A 20,195-nucleotide genomic window follows, 5' to 3' on the forward strand; every position below is an offset into this window, starting at 1 on the left:
TGTTTTTGTCTTTAGGGAGCAGGAATACTCATTACCCTAAGTAGATTTTGATACAAATATGTATTCCTTTGTATTGTCCTGATTAATATTATAATGCTTTTGGTGCAGTGTAGCTCGAAAGAGGCAGATTTTGCAAACACTCAGGAAATGGTAAGCATTAATTTGTTATACCGTCATCATTATATTGTCATATCCATCACACTTCTTATTCCCTTTTTATTCAGTCCACTGTTATTTAACAAGAATAAGAAAGCCTGGAATAGCAATAATGTTAATGCTGTAACAGGAGAAATCCGCTGTTTGAGTCATTTCACTTCAAGCTCTCAGCTTTGCATGCATGTATGCCTATGTCTGCTAAAAAGAGTCCATAAACAGCACATTGTCAAGACAACTCTAAAGCTATAAAGATTGTGCTCCCTTGCATTTAAATTGTTAGGCTTCTAGTGGAGTAAGGCATTGCACTGTGAGTGAATCCTGAGCTCTAATTTACTCTAATTTAAACGTAATCTACTAAAACTAAAATTTAGGCAGAGCAGTCTATGAAAGACCACTGGGCATAAAAATGAGACAGTGAAGCAGCCTCTCTTTACACTACTCATATTTCAGTGCAGCCACAAAAACTCTGCTGCATTTAGCAAGCTTTATTCCAGACCACGTACAGCTAGTCTGATAGTATTAGGCTTTCCAAAAATGAATGTTATCACTCAAAACACAGGACTCTGCACTAGAAAGCTCAAAAAAAGGCTACCACATTTATCTAACTTCAAAACTATGAGTAAAGAGAGAATTTTACAGTCAAGCAAATCAAGGAATACTCTACAAGTTCCACCCTCTGAATGAAATACTGTTTTTTTCCCAGAAGGGAACCGTACAGGTGATTAGTGGCATTCGTGCGTCACCATGAGATGGGGGGTGATATGTACTTATCTGGTTTTCAGATTCCAAACCGTCCAACCTAAAACTGCAGGATTAATATTCAGCAGAGTCAGCCTTTATTCCATAGTCCCCACAGTCGCTTAGAGCTCAGTTCATAGATATGCTGAGCACTGCTGACCCCTGAAGGTTGAAATCATTCCGCGTTTCTAGGCGGGAAACCAAGGAGCATTAATGAAGCATGCAAAAACATATGGTATTTTGTATCAAATTAAATGAAAGACATTTACATTGCTTTTTTGCCTGCCTTTGTAACCTCTCCAAGACAAGGCTATTTCTGGGGGCTTTCTTGGAAAATGGTGCACAAGATATATGCGAATCTTTAACTCCCTTATTTTTCTGATATATGGAGTTTGGATGTGCATGGCAGTTGTTTATTTGTATACCAGACTGCGGTTGGTAATTTTTCAGAGGAAACTGAAGCAAGCGATTTGGAGAGTTTCCTTGAGTTTATTGATAAGCTGCGTGTCCTGAGCATGGTGCCAGATCGGCTGGGTGAATTTCTCCCCCTTATGCTTGCAGCCCAACAGCCTTGCAGCCTTGCTCTCTGGCCTCCTCATTTATGAATCTTCAAGGAAGTCAGTTAAGTTCACTTCATTTGATGCAGATCAAGTTTTTACTTAGTTCAGCACTCTGCATGAGGTACAAATGAGGCACCGCAGAGCTTAGCAGAAATTCATTATCTTCATGTGCTTGTGTTTTTGCATTAACTTCACATTTCAATGCCATTTAGAGAAACAAAAAGGGATTATTTTTCTAGATAAGACATAAATTAGACTTGTATCCATGAAAATCACATTTGCCCTTGTAAAAGAAGGCATGCAAAGTAAGCAACCAATGTAAGATGAAGGGGCTCGATCACTCGGGACGGTGGGATTAGAGTTTAAAATGACTCTGGAAAAATAAGACTGAAAAAAATACAAGGGTGATCTTTAACTGGACAAGGCTGGAAGTCATACGGATGCATGGGAGTAATTAACTGTCTCAATATACAATAAGGGACAATGGGCAAGGAAGCAGATGTGTGAAAAAACATCTGAGCATCTAAACGTTGCATTTAGCAACTTTTGCTTGCCAAAGCTGGCTCCCTCCCCCTTTTTTATCTCCTCGTCTCCCCTCACCCTCTGCCTCTTGGCACCTCTGCCCTCCCCTCCGTGGGTCTGAGGGATGAGGAAGGCCGGAGGGGGATCAGTGAGGGTGGTTCAGATCCAACACACTGCTGCCTGTTGCCTGTCCTTGAGCCACTCTTTCTCCATGAAGCTGTAGGACTCCGTGGAGTGGGAGCTCCAGGGCAGACCTGACTCCAGGAGCTTATTAGTGAGTTGAGTGTGCCCCACTGCTTATCCTAAGTTGAATAAGGGTCAAAAGTGTCCTAATGTGGCTGGAAAAAGTCACTTCTACTCTGTGCGGTCTGTGACAGTGCAGAAGCGGGTAAGTATGTGCAGCTGGTGGCTGGTGTCTACAGGCACTTCACGCGTAAAGCCCTCAGTTGTAACTGTGCAGTTTGTTGGCTTAGCCTGAGTATCCACACAGAGCAATGCCTCCCTCGAACCTCTTTAAAAATTGTCTTTTCTTTCAAGCTTCATAGACCCAGAACAAAAATGGTCTGGAGCAAGCCCTGGACAGCTATTAGGCACAAGCCTCACTTAGCTGCAAATTTGTTTGAAATTCCTCCTTGCCATTATCACGTAAAGTGCTTATTTCTCAAATTGTTTTTTTTTTTTTTTTTGCTTTTCATGTTTGAGTTGCCTTAGAAACATTAATTTGCAGCATAGAAGGCGCTGAGGTATTCCAGTCTTTTTTTCTGATGCATTATGTAATTTCTTACTTTAAGGACGTAGTGTTACAACAAACACCATAGCAATATGCGATACAGAGGAAGATAAGTAATCACAGGTTACTTACGCAGTTGCTAAAGGGGAGATCAGCACTGTCGTGAGAAAGGCCCCTGAGTTGCACGCCTTAAAGTAGGTGATGTGAGTATTCCGTGTTTCCACAAATGTAAAATTTCATTCCACTGCTGCTTGCAGTGCAGTTACCTCAACTGAGGGATCTTGCGTGTAGCAAGTAAGTATTCAGTAATTACTAAAAATACTGCATCAATTATTTGGAGACGTAGGAATGTAAATTGAGTTATACTGTTACACATGGAAATAATCTTTGCCTGATTGAAGTCATTTTATACAATCCTTTTTTTCCTTCTGAAGTGAAATTCTTCCAATGTCTTAATTCTGGAAGGGAACGTTGACAAGATTGAACCCCATGTTTTACAAGTACATTAGCATGGACATTTACTAAAATAATCTAGGAACTCATTCAGGAACGTGTTCCAATAATAAGGGTGAATGTTTTGAATTAAAATTCCCAAGCCTGCATCTAATTTCATTTTAATGAGACAACTAGAAAATGTTGGATTCCATTTGCTAATTAAAAACATTATTTTAAGTTTATTGTAAAAGGCACTTATTTGTTATACGTTTATAACAGTAAATTGTTATTGCCTTACTAATTGTTTCGTTAATCCTAAATGAAATCCATATTGTGGAACTTAGACTAAAATCATTGCTGGAAACAAGGGCTACAAAAGAGCTAGAAACATATCTACATGTACAAACATGCATATATAAAAAGATGTAAGGTTAAAAAATATGTATTTACATATACATCTTTTTACATATACACAGTATATATGTGTTTTTACTTTTATTTATAATTCTTGACTAGGAAACATCACATGTCATTAAGAACAGTCTTTACTTACTTGGGAATTGCAAACCAACAGTGGTGGACATGTGGTACTAAACAGGAGAACATAAGTGCATTTGTCCCAGAAGAAACTTATGTGTCAAAATGTGTATCGGTGTGTTAGATCATGAGTAATTTTTTTCGTGTTGGAAATGACAGTTTTTTGAGTGAAGGAGCAATAAAGAAATTAATGGAATAGAGAGGGGGCAACTTTGGGTTTTGATCCATCATGTGGAATTTTACAGAGCAGTAGCTTTCTGCTAAACACTCAGGCTACAGGTCACCATTTATCATCAAAAAAAGAGCATGGGTCACAAAGTGGGATAAGACACCACAGTCAGTCAAATAAAATTTACTTTCCCATGCAAAAAATACTGACCAGTCAAATTTTGTCCAAATGCTAAACTTAAACCCTTTGATACCTGCCTGTTGTGTTCATGAGAAAACACCAAAAATTCAAAGCACAATCAGGAAATTAAAACGGGCAGAGTAAGAACCTGATTCTGATACTTGTACTCACAGACAGTCACTCTGAATTAAGCAACCGGCTCCCTGTATTTTACCAGATTTTTTTGCACAAGTAGTGCAGCACCAGGCTGCAGGCTTTTTTAAATATGTCGATAAATAAACACCCCTGTAAGAGTTAACATGGTCACAAAATGATTCAGCCACCAGGCTGAATACAGATTCATAAAGACCATAAAGGATGATTAATTCTTTATCACTGGCCACAAAGCTGAATCCAGCCCAGGAGCCGCGTGAGTCTTCGCTGCTGTGCTTCTGGTTTAGCTCGTCACTTCTTTCGCATAATAGACATTTCATTTCTCTCTCCAAGACAAAATATTCTACCTGAAAACCCATATAATATATCTCTTGTGACAACAAGCGTGATAATGGTGCATGAATACCTTCCTTGGTTTTAGATAATCCACAGAAGGAATCCCAGTAAATTGCTGGGGGTACAAAAGGAGAGGAATGAGGTGGGGAGAATGTCTGGGTTAATAAAGTGGTTGAACATGAAATAGATCTCACCGTGAAGAAGCAAGAACTTACACGCAGAAGCTTTATCAGTTGTTCTTTTGCTACTCTTTCTCTGATTTCAGTTTTGATTGCCTGGCTATGCTAGACAGCAAAGGTTTTTTTATAAATGCAACCCATGTGCAAAACTCGTAACAATCTATATGATGAAACTTCTGTTTTCTTAAGTTCTGGCAGAAAACTATTTTCTGTGTTTTTGCTCAAGGCATACCATCCTCATAAAATTATCAGCCAGAGGCTCATCTTTCAGGAGAGAAGTAATTAAGTCCTTTCTAATTAGGTAAAACTTCCTCAAAATCTTTAACATTCCTTCCCCAACTTTGCATAAGCAGAGGATTTAAGAGATTATGTATGCACAATTGTATTATTTTTTTTTATTTTTTTTTTACTTTGGAAGGTGTTATAATGTTTTAAAAAGCAACATAAAATTACAGTATGTTAAAAAGAGATACCGTGCCTCAATGCGTCTTGAGACATAGAGCATCTCCGAGTAGTTTTATATGGGGAGGTGGAATGCTTTCCGTTTAATGACGTTCCTGAGAATCCACTAAGCCTCTATCTGCTGCTTAATTCATGTCACAGGACCTACCCTGTCCTTCAGCAGGGTTTGATGAAGAAAGGAAGGTGGCGTGGCAGACATGCCAAGCAGTGCGGTAGGCAGGGATGTTCCAGTTCTCCCAGTGCTCAGAGCAGAAAGAAAGTTAGTGAAAGATAGATACAAAAGCAGCAAAACTTGGAGTCAGATACCTTTGCAGTAAGGAAACAGCATAGTTGGGTTGAGAAGGCATGTCTGGACCAACAGTTTCACAGGCAGCATTGCCTGCTCCAGGGGCAGCCAGAGTTTCTAATTAAAAGAATCATTCCACCATTTGCATCTAACCAAGAGCTATTTCTCCCTCCAACATCCTACTGCACCAAAACCCAAACCTTTACTGCCTAAGGCCTAAGTCTTGCTGGCCCCATCTCCTCAGGTGGAAAACCTTGCAGGTTTTCAAGCCTGAAACCCACCAGCTGAGTGCAGCACATGAGTCAGAGGGAGCCTGGGGACTGACCTCATCTGGCCCAACACCTCAGAGTCTGTTGTCCCAGACTGCGTCTTCTCACAGTTTTCCCTAGACTGTAGTCCTTCTCTAGGCAGGTCTTTTCTGAAGGTCTAATGCCCCTTCCATGTTTACTCTTGTCTCACACAAAAAGTTTGGTGCCAATTCTTCTACTATGTGACACTCTGAATTTTAAATTTCATTAGGAGTCTTCCTGTCTTGTGTCCTAATTTCTAAAGCCATTTGTAAGTCAGAGATAAGACCGATCAGACTGCTAAGACCATGGTGAACAAAAGTAGGTTTCAGGGAGAAGAGGAATCACCTACCAGCTTGGTGTCAGAGGATTTTACAACTTCTAGAGGGAAGGACTGATATAGGATCATCCAGGAATGGCAATGAAACAGCAGCAGCAGCAAAGGCAAGGGAGGAGAGTTAAGTATAGTCCAAGTTCAGAAATAAAGGTAATTGTGGGTAAGGCAAACACACAGAGTGGAAGAGGCAAGTCCACAGAGAGAAAAGGCAGCAGAAACGCCAAAATGCAATGGTCAGAGAGGCAGAAGCAGCCCCAGACAAGCAAAGATTCTTGAAAGCTGAAAGAAAAAATAAAAAAGCCAAAGGACTGAGAGAATGTGAGTGACAATACCAAACTTAACAAACACATCATGAAAGATGAGGAAGAAGCCTTCCCTCTTTACCAGGAAGACGTCCACGTGTCACTTGTTCATTACAGTAACATGAAAGCAGTTTCAGCTGGACTGAAGAAAGGTGAATGGCAATTAAGGAAAGACTTTTAACAAGGGAATGAAGGGAAGGAGGTATTTGTGTAAACCAGAGGAGTTGTGGCAGCATGGTTAGGAAAGAAAGGAGGCAAATGAATTGGGGATTTTAAACAGGCAGTGGACCTGAAATAGGAAAGACTGGGTGTAGGAGTGGAGGGAGGGCAGGTGTGGATTGGGTAGAAAGCAGGGCAAAAGTAGGGCCATTTCACTACAGCACTACTACTCTTTTGGCAAAACCTCTAACCGTGAACTTGAGGAGTAGTAGGGCTAGGGTTGGGGTTGTTTCAAAAGTGAAAAGAGTCAGCCGGGAACATGGGTGAGGACTGAGTTATGGCCAGGGAAATACAGACCTTCTGGCAAGGAAGATACCAAAACCAGAAGCAGCGGGACCCAGTAAGCACACAGAAGCTCCTGGAAGCTGTCAGATTTCAACTGATAAAACAATTGTTTTAATCAGAAAGGAAAATAGACCTTAGTGTCTGTGTTTTCCCAGCTGCAAGCATGTGTGCCTCGCAGTTTTGTTGTTTGAACAGCATGGTGGAGAACTGGCCTTTTGCTCTCCTCCATGCCTGATTTGTTGACAGCTCAGTTAAAGTGTGGCTCCTTTGCAGGACGTTGTCAACGATCTGTCTTAACATAACAGCAATCCCATTGATGTCCAGTTCCTGTTGAAAATGCTACATCTTTAATCCAGTAGTGTGTTATGCACTGTTTGAGAATTCGCCAAACTCGTGGTGGTGGCCAAGGACAAGAAAATGTAGCACTTTACATCTTCAAAGGATTATACAAACACAAGCCTGTTATTTTCAAATCCAGCGTCCTGCACAAATAGTTGACTCTAACAAGACTTATAGGCATTGTTCATTTAGGACAGCTTTAAATTTTGAAGGACTGCGTTTCCTGTTGTCAGTACTCACCTGTTTTAAGAATTCCTGAGGAAGTCAGTGACTTCCAACTTTTCCAAGGTAAGTTAGAGATACAAATACAAAAACAGAAAAACACTATCATGTGTAATACAAGAGGGTTACCCATCTTAGACAAAAAGAAGCATAGTTTATTCTTTGTAGAAGCTCTAAAGACTTACTCGACATCAACAAGATTTCTTGCAAAATACAGCAGAAGCAAATTGGAAGATGCAAATTCCAAGAAGCATGCAAACATATTAGTAATGAGATCAAACAACTACACAGCATGTAAGAATAGTGGATAAGGGCCACAGGAATGTTGCAGTTGTTGGGAATTGTGTAACACTGGCAGAATACTGACTTTGTTTTTTCAATTAAATGAATGAAGGGAACCCCAGTCTTATAGTAACTGGCCATGATCTTGCCACTGTACTTGGCTAAGTGAGGGGATGAGTGAAGATTCATGGTGAGTTGTCTGTCCCTTCAGCTTGCATGCCTACGTTGCTTCCCACTTCATGATCAGTTTCTAGTCCTAACATAACTGGATACATAAAAAAGTCTATATGAAAGCCAATCTTTTCCCTGTTCTTCAGATGTCAGTTACGGTCAAGCAATCTCTGTTAAATAAAAATAGAGAGTACACTACAAGTAGACTTCCAATGAGCCAGAGTTCATGAATTACTGGTCGGTGGCAAAAGTAGGAAATGAAACCCATCCCCAAACTAGTTGGAAAAATCTCAAGCGACCACTGATAATTAGAGAAATAAATCAATGATTCCTAACAGTCTTGAAGCCTTGTGAATGAGTCATAGTTAAAAAATGGATGGAGGATATTCAAGATATTTTTGTATTAAAACTACTCGGGGTGTATCAATTCATTTTTGAAAAGGATTTATTATTTCAGGCTTTTTTTAGAGCTTGTCAGTCTTAAAATCAGTAATGCTACTTACCACATATGCAGGACAGCTTTTTCAGGGTATCCATAAAGCAATATTCTTAATTAACATTAAAAACATACAGGTAGCAGAAAGTTTGGATGGATCCAGCACTGAAAATTGTAATGCATGAAATGAAAGGGTACATTTTCTGGGGCATAATGAGCACAACCTAGGAGAGGGCAAAGGCCACCCTGTTCCCTGACTTTGATTCCCATGCCTGTGTAATTAAACAGAAAATATCAATAGCTTGGACATGGTATTTCAACACTGCAATGGGGACAGACCAATAGCAGTCTTAATTCAGCTCCTGTTAGAAAACATGGAAAGACCTTGTAGCTAATTTGTCTGCTTAGAGTTGACCATTAGGAGGGCACCAGAAGGAGAGATGGGAAATACAGTAGCAAACTGAACGCAAAACACAATGCCACAAACACCCTGTCAGTGCTGCTGGTTGATGCGTGGACCTCTCCGTGTCTACTCTAAAGAGGAAGGTTAAATCCAACCATTCTTACCCAGGTTTACCCTAAACCACTCATCAGCATGTATGAACATGAGGTGAGTTTACACTATCAAACTTTTTTAACAGCATTCCTTAGACGGTCCACCACATTAGCTGTTTGGTTGAGAAGCAGGACTATTTTAAATTGTTGACTTGAGGACATAATATTGTCTCTGTAAATCCATATTCTGCCCTTTAATTCCAGTTTAGCAACAGTTGAAGCATGCTACCATGTGAAGTGATGATAATACATGAAGAACTTCCCTTTTATTTTGGTGTTTTATAGAAATCTATTTATAGATGACAGATTTGTAGGGAGAAGAGAGATGCCATGTTTGGTTCTGTAAAAAGGTTAATTAGTCACTAAGGTTGTATTACAGTGCTGCAAAGAGGTGTTAATTAGCTGAAGCTGGTGCTTCAGTGTGGCAGGGCTGGTCCCTCCTACCACTGTGGCCACAAGGGAGGAGGAAATGACCTGGTTTTCCCAGGCCTTGTCCCTGTTGAGCAGCCTCTGCTCTAGATTTTCCATGAAAGCGGAAGGCACAGCTTAACTTCAATGTGTGCCAACTGTGTTGGAGAAGAGTAGGAAGTCAGCCTGCTTTCAGGATTTTCTTCTGACAGACTTCCAGAGGAAGTGACTGGTGAATTGAAACATGCTAGACCTCCAGCCTGCACCGAGGAACTTGTGAAAACCCATCCCAGCAGGTGTCGGTTGCAAGTTGTCTTTTAAATCAAAACAAGAATTGCATGTCTTTACAGTCTTGTGCAGAAGCGGGCCCCTAGACTCAACTTCGTGTTTTGTATTCCACCAAAGCTATTTATTCAACTATGTGTCATTACCTTACAAAGCCTGGCAGCATAATCCTGCTCTTGTACTCATCTAGACCAAGTTTGGGTCAAAGAATCTGTTTCAGCCTTAGCACTGTTCAATGTGGGGTTTTTTTCATTTTTAGCAAGCCAGGGAAAACAATGCATTGTGTATAATGCGTGCTTAATTGCTTACAGAATAAATCTTTGCCTTGTTTGCTGCAACAGCTGTAACTGCTGGGAAATACCTACAGCTCTGGATCAAATGATACTGATTGTTTTAAGATTTTCAAGTCTAAATTTAGGGGGGGAGGGGTTATGGACTTTTTCTTGTGTAATGCAGCCAAACATAGAATCTGAAAATTTAAAGGTGTGAGGTTATTCAGCTCATTTTTCTCTAAGGACAAGAATTTTCTGTATTGTGAATTTATTGGTTGTTCATCTAGTATCATTTTTAAATATAACAAGCATAGGCGCATACCTCACGGGAGATTAAACCATAGATTAATAAATCACTGTCAGAAAGGTATTTTTTTCTTTGATAATCAGTTTTAATTTTTGTTTTTTTTTTTAATGCCATACCATTGCCTGCAATTGTGTTCCATCCTATGTTATGATAAATAAGTCTGTTTTCTTTATCGTGGGTGTCTATCTCCTTCAGATATTTGCAGACTGCTTTCACACTTCTTTGCTTATTGCTTAGTCAAGCAAAGATGTCTGTATTTAGCTTTTAATCTTTCCCAAAAATTCAGGCATTCTAATTCCCACAGAGTTTTTTTGATGTTCTTTTCAAAACTCCCCCAGATTTTCTCAGCTTTTTACAATGTCTCTGTGGTAGTGAAGGGAGCTGAAGCTGGTGGTTCAAGTGTCACCAGGACTGTGTATGGGTGGATGCTCAGTCACCTGCTAAGGCAGGTCTATATGGCAGTGGTCAGCTTGGTATCATATCATATCCTGGGCTGCATCAGGATCGTATCCCAATTGTATCCTGGGCTGCATCAGGAGAAGCATGGCCAGCAGGTCGAGGGAGGTGATTCTCCCCCTCTACTTCACTCTCGTGAGACCCCACCTGGAGTACTGCGTCCAATTCTGGAGCCCCTACTACAAGAAAGATATGGGCGTGCTGGAAGGGCCAAAGGTGGGGCCAAAGGGCAGAGAAGGGCCACGAGGATGATCAGAGGGCTGGAGCACCTCTCCTATGAGGACAGACAGAGAGTTGGGGTTGTTCCATCTGGAGAAAAGAAGGCTCCGAGGAGACCTTATAGTGGCCTACCAGTATCTTAAGGGGACCTACAAGAAAGCTGGTGAGGGACTTTTTAGGATGTCGGGTAATGGTAGGACTAGAGGGAATGGATTAAAACTAGAGATGGGACAATTCAGACTGGATGTTAGGAAGAAGTTCTTCACCATGAGGGTGGTGAGACACTGGAACAGGCTGCCCAGGGAGGTGGTGGAAGCCACCTTTTAAGGCCAGGCTGGATGAGTCTCTGAGCAACCTGATCTAGTGAGAGATGTCCCTGCCTATGGCAGCGGGGTTGGAACTAGATGATCTTTAAGGTCCCTTCCAACTCTAACAATTCTATGATTCTATATTAGTGATTTTTCCGTGTTCTTGGTGAAGGCGGCCATGCCTGCTGTTGTGTTGCCTGCAGGTTTGGACCTAACATGGTGCCCTCGGGGAGGGTGCTGGCCTCACAGCTGTGGCTCCGGGCCAGGCTCCACCACTGCTTGCCCTGACGCCTTCCCACAGCCTCAGGTCTTCCCACCTCAAAGCCAGACATGTAAAATGCCAAGAATAAGATGGTACAGAGGCACTCAGTGTTGTTCCTGCTTGCCATCTGGGACTCTGTGCCAGCTGGGTGGGCTGCATGGCCAAACTGAGACCGACAAACAAAGGGGTTTGTCTGCTTTTCTCTTTTATTTGGATGCTTTCTTTTTCTGTGCATGCCAGACTTACCTGAGGTCCCCCCTAGTTTAAGCAATCGTATGATTACAAAATGGAGTACAGCAATCCCAGATTCCAAACCAGGAAAAATGTAACAGGAAAAATCATCTCCAGAACATGCCAAACCACTGAGTTTTGTACTTCTTGCAGCTGCTTTGGTGAGTGGGAGAAGGCTGGTAGCTATTCTCATCCCTCCCCACCTCCGAGGGCTGCATCATAACTGGAGCCCTTGAGATCTCCACACTTCCTTTTAAAAATTTTTAGTCTTATTCTGACTCTGCAGTTACAGGCACAGATTATCAGAGAAGGTCCATCCTCCATGCTGGAGAAGCTGGTGTGGTTGCAAGCTGGCACTCTTATCTGCTCAGCACATTGCTTCCAGCTTCAATGACCTTCACACTATACACCAGATTTCCAAAGGCAGTCACGGCGCTGTATAAATCTGATTGGTATTTTCTATGCATACATCTTTATTAAATTTACAGCCTTCTGTTTTGCTCTGAGCACTTGATAAAGTCCATGCATGTCCTCATAATAATAGGGATGACAGATATGTCACAGAGTGTTTCTGGTTTTCCCTTACACATGCATATTCGCGCACACATCTTTTATTAGTTGCAGGGTTCCTGTCATTTTAGACTTGATAGGATGAATCTTATTAGAAAATTTTGGGCTAAATAGCACTATTACACGAAACAAGCCCCTACCTGGTGCTGGGCTCTGTGCTGCTGAACTGAACACCTCCACAGACCCAGTGCCTGGGTTGTTGCTGTAGTCCTTTGCATACAACCCCCGGTCTGTTTTCCAGCCCCTGCATTTCTCTCCATGGTGAACTGATTTTGAACGTGCTTTGACCAAAAAAAAAACAACCCCGATCTATCACATTTCCTGTCTCTTGTAATACCAAGAAATATTCAGTTGTGGTTTCCTCCATTGTCAGTTTGATGACCAGTCAGTGCTTTAATTAGAGAAGGTCTGAGCCTCTAACTACGCAGGGTCAGATTTTGCAACTCATCTCCAGCACTGGAAGCTAAAAATAATTTTTGAATCTGTGGAATTTGTATATCTTATTGTTAGATCATTTTCAGCAGAATCAAATAACATCCAATTTTTCCGTGACCCGTGACAACAGGATTCTTTTCATTTTAATAGTTTTTGTTTGGGGAAGTATTTTAATTGTAGAAATTGATGTTTTGTGGCAGACAAAACTTACTTTCCAGGTCCCTTTCTTTTGTTAAACTGCAAAAGCCTTTTTTTAAATAACATTTCTGATCTTCTGATTCTTCTTTTTAATCAATGTTTATGTCCTGATGTGTATTTCTTAGGTGGCTTGTGGAAAAAAATACTCTGTAATGAAAGTTTCCCTCAGACTGTAGGAACTGGGCACCATGCTGTCTCATTGAGTGTTCTTGATTCTGGTCACCGTTGTTGTCCAACTGTCAGTCATGCTATGAAGCATAAATCCAAGCTCTTGCAGGATCAGACCCTCTAATAAAGAGGTCTGTTTATCTGAAATTGTCAGCAAAGACTATTAAACAGGATGGATGTGAGCCAAAGCATAGGCACAAAATTATTTGCCCCCTCACATTTTTAACACAGATAGCTTGGGTGCCAGCACGGGCCTCAGGCTGTTTCCGATCTGCAGTTTGTTGTGGCCACTCTGTTTTGGAGGGTAATAGTCATGTCCTAGGACTTGGGTCATACCATGTCTGATCATCTCTTCCTCATTTTATTTACTAATATACATGTAGCCCAAAAGTTCTTACATGGAGGTCAGTCTTTTCTTTCATTTTCTCGTTGCTGCTTAACAGCACTATGAGTGACAGAGTTAATGGCGTCTGTGAGCCCTGGGGTTCACTGTCTGCAGACTTATGGGTGATTTTAAAAGAGAATTTTATCTTTGAGAAAAAAATAAAATGAAGAAACAAACCCTTAAACCTGGGAAAACGGCCTAGAAAGGATGAGGATAATTTTCCAACTGCTGTAAGGCAGGGTAAAACAACCACCTCTGGGCCACAAAAATTTATCTCACACAAAGGTCTGGCCAATAAACTTGAAACAAAAAAGATGCTTGGTAAGAATCTGCACGCTCTGAGGACAGATAGTCTGACTGCTCCGTGTGGCTTGCGTGGCATGCTGAAGAGGCTGCTGCTGGTGGAAACAGGCTGCTGAAAACTTTGCGTTCTCTAGAAGTAAACAGCCTTTGGGAATTCTGTGTAGGTATGTGTACCTAAACCAAACAGAAAGCAATTGCTGTTTTTACAGATGAGGTGAAAGTTTTTCACCTGACTGGAAATGAGATCCTTATTTCAAAATGTGCATTGTACTGCTTGTCCGTATTAGCTCTGAGACACCTGTCCTCTAGGCGGGCATGATGAGCACAAGGTCTTATCTAATGCTGATGGCAAAGAGTCTGGATATATTGGTCATATTCTTATTCAGGCCTTCCACCTCTTTTCTGCATATGCATGAGTTTATACAGAAAAATTGGTAGTATTAAACTCTGAAGTGAAAAAAGAAAAAAAGAGCACTCAGGGCAGATAATATCAGGCAGCAGAAAATAGGACACTCGGCTCCCTTTATATGTAATTTATCTCCATCACAAATATGTGAGAGTAAACACTCTGCTTTCTCACTTTAACGTCAACTTTGTGTGCTAGCTCAGTGCTGGTTCAGGTACATTTTCCAGGTGCATTAAGAAATAGATTAAAAGCAGAGAAAACACTTGTAATGCCAGCAGCTGAAATCTGGAGGCTTGCACGGCTGCTCGTCTTCTGGTTGTGCAGTGGCCATCCAGAAAGGTTTGTCATCCTGAACAAAGATGCACAGGTGGCCAGGGGGGCTGTATTAAAACCAGCAGTAAAAACTCAACAGACTGTAGGTTTGGTACACTAAAAATGCTGTCTGGTGTTCAGAGTTTTTGAACCACAGGTCAAAGTCTTTCTGCTGGAGGGTAAAAGAGCATTCTCCCGTGTCTTCTCCCCATAAGCCTGCGTTGCTGGTGGAGGTGGACAGCCTAAAAACCTGGTCTGCTCAAACCAGCACTGCAAGGTCAGGATGGCATGGGTTTGGTGCCACCTTGGCATGTTCATAGATGGGGTATGAAGCTACCTCCTGCAATTTTTATTGAGACTGATGTCACACCCAAGTAGGTTAAAACTAACTGACTGTGCATGTTGACTGGAGAATACCAATCTTTGCTTTCCAAAGAAGCCACTTGCACCCTCAGACCTTGCTCCCTTCTGAGCACAGCCCTGTCCTGCACCCGTGGTAAGGTGGTGAAGACATGCAGATGTTCACACACCCCCACCAGTGAGGTGAGGCCTCACCTCTGCCCATGGTCCCCTGGGAGGTGGAGATTTTTGGTAGTGTGGTGTCCCCTTGGTATGGGGAGAGCATCTCCCCGCACCCTGAGGGAGATCTCTGTGTGTGCAGGCATAAGTCACCCTGCATGCCGTGCCACCATGTCACATTGCAGATTAGTTTCATGTTTTTCTTCTTTGCTCAGCTCAGGCTCGTGGCACGAGTTCCTTTCTGAGTCCGTGTGTGCCATCAAATAGAGTTTATGGCTTGTACCTTTTTCTCCATTTACATTCTTCTAAATGAAAGCTTATTTTTCTTTCTCGCCTGTGCTTCTGACCTCTGGTAGTCTCAGCATATTTCTTTGTATTGAATGGTGTTTACAACTTCTTTTTTTTTTTTTTTTCCAACTTTATTATATTTTCCCACTTCAACTTCTGTGACATTTTCCAGGTCATTAGTACAAAACTGAAATAAACTGTTCCTCTTGATTTTCATTGCATGAAAAATATTTAGCCTATTATAATTCTACAGCCATCCTTAGTCTATTTGGCTATGCTTGTAGTTAGTCAGAATTTAAATAAAATGTGTCACACACTAATTCTGACCTAGTACACACCCTCCTGGTCCTAGATCATGGTGTCAGTTTGTGTTTAGAAGAATTTCCCAGGCCGGCTTTTGGTAAGCTGATCCCCAAAGTGATAACATGATTTAGTCAGATTGTTTGCAAAAATGTGGCAAATGTAAGTTGTTTTCATTTTTTGTAATGTTACTTATAATCATTATTTGTAAGAATAATGTACAAGAGAAATGAGAAGCATGACTGTTCCCAAAGTACTTGTATTTAGCTTTAAAAGCAATGGCATTTTTTAGGAACAGACCTGGGGCTGGAAGTCCCATCTGAACAGTTTTCTTTTCCTTACTCTAGCTGTTTGATGAAACTCAAGTTAAAAGAAATTCCTAATAAGCAGCATCCCGTGCTGTTTGCAGAAAATCAACCGCTTTTGCTCCCACCAAAAACCTGAAAAAGCTAAGAGAAAACGGTTCTTGTATTCTTCAGAGATTATGTATTCTAGCTATTTTTATGATTATTGTTATCATCTTAGAAAGTTTGTATAGCAGTCCTTTTTTGTCGTCCTAGAAAACGCAATGCCTTCCAGTCAAAGCAGGAGGGTGAACAAATTGTTTTGCTTTGCATTATCTGTGAAACATAACACATGCTCCTGCTGCATGCTCACTGCAGAATTGAGCGGCATCCTCGGGGAGGGAGCTCAGAAACAAATGGATCCTTCACAAGAAATCAATAGGCTGGGATTGGTGCTAGGACAGCTAATGATGTCCCTTACCAGTACCTTTTTACGTTGTGTCCTCAGCTTTGGAATTAAATTTGCTTAGCTCCATTAGAGTTTTTCATTATTATTATTCCTCACATGTTTCTCCCAAATCGCATCTGAAAATGTGAGTTTGCATGTCAGAGCACTTAGCAGATCCTCCTAGTAGAACAACGGAAAACTTGGAATATTAAATGAAATTAGGCTGTATTCGTTAATGATTATTTTCCACTGATTATAGAGCGTGCTTAAATCCATATTAAAAAAAAAAAGTAGGAACACAGGCAGAAAGAAGACAAAAAATGAATACTTAGCTCCTAGGAGGTTTTCTTCATTAATATTTTTCCTTCTACCCCTAGTAATGGGGCCTCTCCATACATTCTCATTTGGTATGAGTCATGCCAAGAAGGAGATCTGAAATAACCAGCTGTCACTGCCTTCTGTTAACTCTGAAAGACTTTTTTGCCCACCTGGACACTGCCGGGCAATGAGGTGTTAGCTTTTTCAGTTTTGCTCAGGGCAGAATCGCCTATTACCAGGGAGGCTGCTTCCAAAAACCTGTTGGTCAGTGTGGCAGAAGTTCACCAAAGTCCTCTCAAGGGCACTGCACTCTGAACCGGGAGCAAGTTTTTTTGGCTCCTGGGGTCACTCATAGAATCATAGAATCATAGAATCATAGGGTTGGAAGGGACCTCTGGAGATCATCTAGTCCAACCCCCCTGCCAGAGCAGGGTCACCCAGAGCAGGTGGCACAGGAACGCGTCCAGGCGGGTTTTGAATGTCTCCAGAGCTGGAGACTCCACCACCTCTCCGGGCAGCCTGTTCCAGTTCCTCATCCCAAGCTCTTTTCCACCAGGCAGCTCCCTGACACCATTCTGATGTGCAGCATCGCACTGACCGGGACCCCTCCTGATGTCTGCTCCCCACCAGCCTGGCAGAGCCGGCATGCATCACAGGGGGAACAGCAAGCTCTGCAAAATGGGCCAGCACCATGGCCCAGCTGTGCTTAGACACTGAACCAGGGTGAGCAAGGAGTCAGATTGCCTTCAGGACCCTCCACTGTCACTGCCAAGAGATGAGCACTGCAGGCCATAAGGCTCGAAGAGTCACTGCTGAAAGCAAGTCTGCCTTTCTATACAATAGTAAGATAAAGGGAACAAGGATTAGCTGCCGTCTTAGCTTAACGCACCTGGCTTGCATCCCTGGAGAGAGACAAGGTGAGCCAGGGCTCACGTGGAAATGGCAAACGCAGTGACAGTCTGTAACATCAATGGCAGGAGAGTGGCCAGGGCAACTGCACCCTCATTAGTCTGACCTAGAAAGCTTATGGGGCACTTGTCAGCAGAGAAGGTGGTTAAAAATGCAGGAAACTGGAAAAAATCTCCATGCTGCTTCATCAAAGGAGCTCATGCCAAACTGCAGGATAGTCTGGAGAGGAAGGAAATGCTGTATAGCAAATCTAATTGGACTTCAGAGGAGCATCTCACCCAGTGCCACGCAGGAAACAATCACTTACGCTGGAGGAGGTGGCAATTAATAAAAGAGCCACGAGGCAGTTAAAGGGGAGAGACAGTGTGCTGTAATGCGAAAGGGAGTATCCAGCCAGGGAGAGCTCCCTAATGGGAATTTCTAAATGGTTGGTCTTATGATTGGTTTTATTTGCGGTCTTTATTAGGGACCAGAGCACAACCTGTCAGAGTAGCATTTTTGTGACTTTTGCAGCACACACAGAGCTGAAGTGCCTTGCTCATAAATGGGAAAATGAGAACATTGGTGAGGAGAATTGCGTGACCTTGAGCCCTGGGGAACTGATTTGCAGTGGAATGCAACAGCCCAAAAAGAGCAAAGAGGTCACTCATGTAGATATTACAAAAAAATTTGCTGTTAAATGGCATCTCACTGCTTAGAAAATTGGGGAGAAGGTTTCTGGGGTGTACTAGGCATAGGAGCAGTGAGGTGGTAGTTGCATCTTTTCTGGAACACTTTGTATGGCTTTGGTCCCCATAGTACGGAGCAACCACATCTTTCTTGGACTGTGTTCAGGGAACAGCTACAGGACAGTCGGGGGAAAAGAGGACATTTCTTACTGAGGGCCAAGACAACTTGGCTCGCTCGGTGTAATAAAATGGATGCTGAGAGGAGATATAACATCTCTTCAGAAGTACTGCAGGAAGCAAACTCAGGAGAGGAAGAAAAGGACAAAGCTGGCGCTTACGTAAGTGCAGTAAAGATAAATTTAGCCTGGAAACAGCCAACCAGTCTGAGGGATTTGAAGATGCAAAGAAAACCTGACTAGGTTCAAAATGGACAGTGAGCTGTGATGGTGGAGTTGCCTGAGATAATCAGGGTTTGGAAGTGATGACCTGGAAGAACCTTTCAAGTTTTGTGTCCCAGTGTTTAATTGCAGAAGAAAAAATTGCCATTCAGGTAAAAATGGCCAAGGAGGGATTGCAGAGTATTTACAATGATTGTTGGTTGATTTATATTTTGTTTACAGTTGCTTAACTGCAGTATGCACCAGAGCAGCTATTAGCAAACAAAATCCCTTGTACATGGAGATATAAGGACAGACCTCTGTGATCAATAGAAAAAGTAAAGGTAATGCACAATTTGTACAGCCCAGCAGTGAAGTCCGGTGCACTCTCTTGTGGGTATGTGCATCAAACAGGGTGCTTGTGGGCAGTGTAGTGTTAGATGACATCTGACTTTTCAAAAGCATAGCTGTTGTCTCATTTGAGCATGTATTATCTGACCTTTTAGAGAGATCATTTAAATGTCAGTGTCTTGGGCACTCTTATAATACGCACCCAGCAATGCCTAATTCCAAAGCTAGGTGAAGGATGAAGAGAAGTACTGACCAAACATAACAGTAATTAAATATATTTTTCTGCTTCAGTTTTACTTCAACTTTTCATTATTAAATGTATTAAACTGCAGTTGACCTAAATCATTATTACATCCTTAAACTTTTGATATTTTAAGTATCTTATGCTTCCCACTCAGCTATAGCTAGTAAATGTGTCAGAACAAATCAAGAGCGATTTTATATGTCTTTTGCACTAGTATTAACTTAGTCATAACCAATAAGGTTGTAGCTACTGATATGTAGTGGCAACTGGGCTTCAGAAGCTCAATTTATGTCTTTTTTTAAAGGGCAAGAATCATACTATCACATTTGGGATCAGACACTTTGGTGACTGTCTGACCTTTTGTTACTGACTTTAAAATAGTGTTGTCACGGATGGCCTGCCTTTATGAGTCTACACCAAAAAAAACAGAAAGGAAAATTCAATCAAAAAATAGAAAGGAAAATTCAATATGGTTAAAGTTATTTGTTCATTTCTTATCTGTTCCAGTAATAGTTGCCATCAGTGGTAAAATTTGCCTGTACTTCCAGTTTGAATACTACTGCCTTCAGATTACAGACAGCTGATTTTGTTCAGTGCTTGCACTGCTAGATACAAGAGCTTGTTGACTTCAGTGACGGCCTCTTACAGCTAACTGCAGGTTATCATCTGGAGAGACAAGGTTAAGTTTCCTTTCTAGTGGGAGGTGTCCCTGCCAGCAGCAGGGGAGTTGCAACTAGATGATCTTCAAGGTTCCTTCTAAACCGAACCATTCTATGATTCTATGATTCCTCTAACCTTCCTGAAAGGCACTGGCCTCCATTTAGGGTTTCATTGCAAGGCATGATTTCCAGATTACAAATAATCATGGTTGCATACTTTCCAAATTCAGCATCATTTATGTTAAAGCCTGGTCACCAGAACTAAACAAAGCAGTGGTTTGGCCAATACTGTAGGTAAGAAAAATGCAGCCTCTGACTTCCTAGTGAGTAGCCTGCTGTAGGAAAATAGGTATCTTTCAGCAGCCTTAGGACGAGTGGTAATAAATATCATTCTGATATGAAAATGAAACCTAGCAATGTGATGGAT

The 20,195-nt window shown here is 41.7% G+C and overlaps 1 protein-coding gene across 2 annotated transcripts in view; it reads left to right on the forward strand.

Annotated features, from left to right (window-relative positions):
• PDGFD (platelet derived growth factor D) overlaps positions 1 to 20,195 on the forward strand; it is a 138,829-nt gene that overhangs the window by 85,690 nt on the left and 32,944 nt on the right. The gene's annotated exons all lie outside the window — the stretch shown is intronic.

This window comes from Larus michahellis, chromosome 1, assembly GCF_964199755.1.
Source record: "Larus michahellis chromosome 1, bLarMic1.1, whole genome shotgun sequence".
Classification (NCBI taxonomy): Eukaryota; Metazoa; Chordata; class Aves; order Charadriiformes; family Laridae; genus Larus; species Larus michahellis.